Genomic DNA, 4,961 nt, shown 5'->3' on the forward strand with positions numbered 1-4,961 from the left:
GAAAAGACCCTGAAAAAAAAAAAAAAAAAAAAAAAAAAAAAAAAAAAAAAAAAACTGGCAAGAGAGAAACAAGTGACTTACAAAGGTCATCTCATCAGCCTAACACCAGACCTCTTGATGGAAACAAGGCAAGCAAGGAAAGAATGGGAAGACGTATTGAAAGTGTAAAGAGAGAAACAATTTCAACCAAGATTATTATATCCTGCAAGATTACTACCCTTCATATGGGGGGGAAAAATTAAAATCTTTCCATACAAACAAAACCTGAAAGAATTTGCCAACACCAGAGCAGCTCTTCAAGAAACCCTGAAGCGTGTACTGTTTCAGGAAAACTAAAGAATTAACAGCCAGAAATAAAGGAATAAAAGGCAACCAAGACAATGACCAACTTAAACTTCAGGACAAGTCTATAAATATCGATTATACAGGAAACCCACCTCATGGGTAAAGACATACATAGACTAAAAGTGAAGGGCTGGGAAAAGTTTTTTGCATGCAAATGGGAAGCAAAAAAGAGCTGGAGTCGCGATTCTAATTTCTGACAAAATAGGCTTTAAAACAAAAACTATTTGAAGAGACAAAGGAGGACACTACATTGTGGTAAAAGGCTCAACCAATCAAGAGGATATAAAGCTCATAAATATCTATGCACCTGACACAGTAGCACCCACATACGTGAGGGAAAGACAGATCTAAAAGGAGAGATAGACTACAACACACTAATTGTTGGAAACCTCAACACTCCCCTATCCCCTCTGGATAGATCATCTAGACAAAAAAATAGGTAAAGAGATAAAGTATCTAAATGATACCATAAATCAAATGGACTTAACAGATATCCATAGGACTTTCCATCCAAAACCCACAAGATATACTTTTTTCTCACCCCCACATGGAACTTTTTCGAAGACTGACCACATGATAGGACACAAGGTTAGTCTCTACAGATTCAAAGGCATAGAAACTATATCCAGCATCTTCTCTGGAATTAGACTTGATTTTAACTTCAAGAGAAACCCTCAAAAATACACAAATACATGCAAACTAAATAAGCTACTTCTGAATGACTACACAACTACTGAAGAAATAAAGACTGAAATCAAAAGAGATTCAGAGAAGCCAGTGACAATGAGAACACGAGTTTCCATAATCTTCAGGACACTGCTAAAGCAGTCGTAAGAGGGAAGTTCATAACTATTAGTACACATAAGAAGAAGATAGAAAGAAGGCAAATGGATCACCTAACATCATGCCTCAGAGAATTGGAAAAGCAACAGAAAAACAAAAACAAAAACAAAACCTCCAGGAGATAGGAAATAACCGAGACTTGAGCAGAAATAAGTGAAGTAGAAAATAAATGAACTAGAGAGAGCGGGTCGTCTGACTTCTGAGCGGTTACTCTATATTCCCGAGCGACAAAAGAGAGAATTAAAAATGGGTGATGTTGAGAAAGACAAGAAGATTTTTGTTCAGAAGTGTGCCCAGTGCCACACCGTGGAAAAGGGAGGCAAGCACAAGACTTGCCCAAATCTCCATGGTCTATTTGGGCGGAAGACAGGTCAGGCCCCTGGATTCTCTTACACAGATGCCAACAAGAACAAAGGCATTACCTGGGGAGAAGATACGCTGATGGAGTATTTGGAGAATCCCAAGAAGTATATCCCTGGAACAAAAATGATCTTCGCTGGCATTAAAAAGAAGCCAGAAAGAGCAGAGTTGATAGCTTATCTTTAAAAAGCTACTAATGAGTAATAGGTGGCCACTGCCTTATTTATGACAAAACAGAAATGTCACCTTTTTTATGTGTACCATATTTTAATTGATCTCCTACACCAGAACTCAGATCATGAATGGCTGACAGGCCTACTGGAGATTAGTCTTATTTAGGCTTATATGCAACTGGTTATATGAATATGTAAATGCTGGTGAAATCCCTTCACTTCTCAAAACTAAGCAGACTCACCTGTGTTTTAATTTGTGTTTATTAACCTGTTAAGGCAAAAACTGAAGATAAGGTAGTGATGTCTACTTTATATATTTGGTCTTAGCTGTATCATTTTAATTTGAATCCCCTTTATCTAAAACCCTGCCTTTTACTTAGTGAAAGACATTTTAGTGTTGCTTAAGTATACTATCAAATAAAGAATATGTAACACTTCACATATTTATAAATGATTTGTAAGGTCAGATGCTTTTAAAAGTCATTGTGACAAGATTTAGTAGCATGTTAAATTATACCTTTGAATCCTATTATCTTAGTCAGACTAAGTTATATTTCAGGATTGTTAGACAACCGTCCAAAACCACAGAGAAACTGAAGAACTACTGTATGTGTGTGATCGGTAATGGTGTTCTTGCCAATTTATTAGAAAGACTAAAGTAAAGGAGATATTCCATCAGCAGAGATTTGTAAATTATGCCATCATAAGGCTTAAGATAATTAAAAACCAAATGACAGATTTTAAAAAAAGAAAATAAATGAACTATACAGAAAACAAATAAAAGTAAAAGCTGGTTCTTTGAAAAGATAATCAAAATCGATACACCTCTAAGGCAACTTATTAAGAAGAAGAGAGAGCGAAACCAGGTAAATCAAATCTGCAATAAAGCAGGCAATATAACAACAGACATAGTAGAAATACAAAACATCATGAGAGGATACTATGAAAAACTATATGCCAAGAAACAAGAAAACCTGAATGAGATGGACAAATTCCTGGATACACATAATCTACCAAGATTGAGCCAGCAAGATGTAGAAAGTCTGAATAGGCCCATAACAAGCCAGGAGATTGAATCAGTAATAAGTAACCTCCCAACAAAGAAAAGCCCTGGTCCTGATGGCTTCAGCTCTGAATTCTACAAAATGTATAGAGAAGAGTTAACCCCCACTGTGTTCAAGTTATTCCCAAATATCCAAAAGGGTGAATCTCTTTCTGATTCATTCCATGAAGCCTCCATTATCCTTATCCTTAAAGCAGATAAGGACAGGACAAGGAAAGAAAACTATAGACCAATATCTGTGATGAATATAGATGCAAAGATTCTCAGTAAGATACTAGCAAGTCGTATCCAACCACTTATTAAAAAGATTATACATCACGATCAGGTAAGCTTTATTCCAGGAATGCAAGGTTGGTTCAACATACGCAAAACCATAAATGTAATAAACCATATTAACAGAAAGAATGATAAAAACCATATGATCATATCAATTGATGCAGAAAAAAACATTCAATAAGATACAACATCCCTTCATGATCAAGACTCTTGGCAAAATCGGCATAGAAGGGTCATTTCTCAACACAATAAAAGACATCTATGAAAAAACCACAGCGAACATCATCCTGAATGGAGAACAGCTGAAAGCTTTTCCACTAAAAACGGGTACAAGACAAGGATGCCCACTTTCTCCACTCCTTTTTGGTATAGTAATGGAAGTCCTGGCCAACGCAATCAGAAAAGAGAATAAAATAAAAGGCATTCAAATAGGAAAAGAAGAGTTGAAACTCTCACTATTTGCAGATGACATGATTGTATACATAGAAGACCCAATGGTATCCATGAAAAAACTCCTGGAAGTAATACATGAATACAGTAAAGTTGCAGGATACAAAATTAACATCGAGAAATGTATACCATTTCTATATACGAACAACAGGCAGACTGAGATAGAACTGAAAAAAGTTATACCGTTGGGACCAGCAGTTAGCATAATGGCTATGTCACTGGATTCCCATGTAGTCGAAGGCGGTTTGCGTCCCGGACCCAGTGGCTTGAAGCTCACGCCAGACGCGTGTGCATGTGTGCCCGGGATCCCGAGAGGAGAATGGAGGAGAAGGGATTGCGGTGTGGTCATCCCCCCTGGGGGATGATTTCTCGCTTTCTGTCTCTCTGTCTGTCTGTCGAGTGCACGCACCCTGTAGTGAAGATCTCGCCAAAAAAAAAAAAAAAAAAGTTATACCGTTTACCATAGGCACAAAAAGTATAAGGCTCTTAGGAATACATCTAACCAAAGAAGTTAAAGACCTCCACAAGGAAAACTACAAGAAGCTTAAAAAAGAAATTGAAAATGCCACAAAAATGTGGAAGGACATCCCATGTTCTTGGATTGGAACAATTAATATAATCATAATGGCAATTCTACCCAAATTAATATACATATTTAATGCAATCCCAATCAAAGTACCAAACACATTCTTCACAGTCTAGAAAAGACAAACATAACATTTATCTGGAATCATAAAAGACCCCGTATTGCCAAAGCAATCCTGCACAAAAAGAGTAGAGTGGGTGGCATCTCACTGCCAGGCCCAAAAATATACTACAAAGGGATGGTAATCAAAACAGTATAGTACTGGCACAGAAACAGACAGATGGACCAATGGAACAGAATGGAGTCCCCAGAAATAAATCCCCCAACATACAGTCAACTGCTTTTTGACAAGAGCTGCCAATCTATCCAGTGGGAAAAGGAAAACCTCTTCAGCAAATGGTGCTGGAAAAACTCGATTCCCACCCGCAGAAAGATGAATCTGGATGAATCTGAGCCGCTACCTCTCACCTTTGAGAAAAAAATCAACTCAAGGTGGATCAAAGATCTAAACCTAAGACCTCAAACTATAAAACTGCTCCTGGAAAACACTGGGGAAACTGCGAGACACTGGAGTAGGCAAAGACTTCTTAAATAAAACCTGCAAAGCACAATCAATAATCTCTAAAACAGACAAGTGGGATGACATCAGACCAAGACATTTCCGCTTAGCAAAAGACACAGTAATTAGTGTGAATAGACGGCCCTCAGAATGGGAAAATATTTTTGTATACTATGCTTCAGATAAGGGGCTGATAACCAGAATACACAAGGAACTAAAGAAGCTGTTCTGATAAACGATAATCAACCCTATTAAAAGATGGGAGAATGAATTTAAAAAAAAAAAAAAAACTTTCTAAGGATGCCA

Source organism: Tupaia chinensis, unplaced genomic scaffold (assembly GCF_000334495.1).
Source record: "Tupaia chinensis unplaced genomic scaffold, TupChi_1.0 Scaffold149892_1, whole genome shotgun sequence".
In the NCBI taxonomy this organism is placed as follows: Eukaryota; Metazoa; Chordata; class Mammalia; order Scandentia; family Tupaiidae; genus Tupaia; species Tupaia belangeri.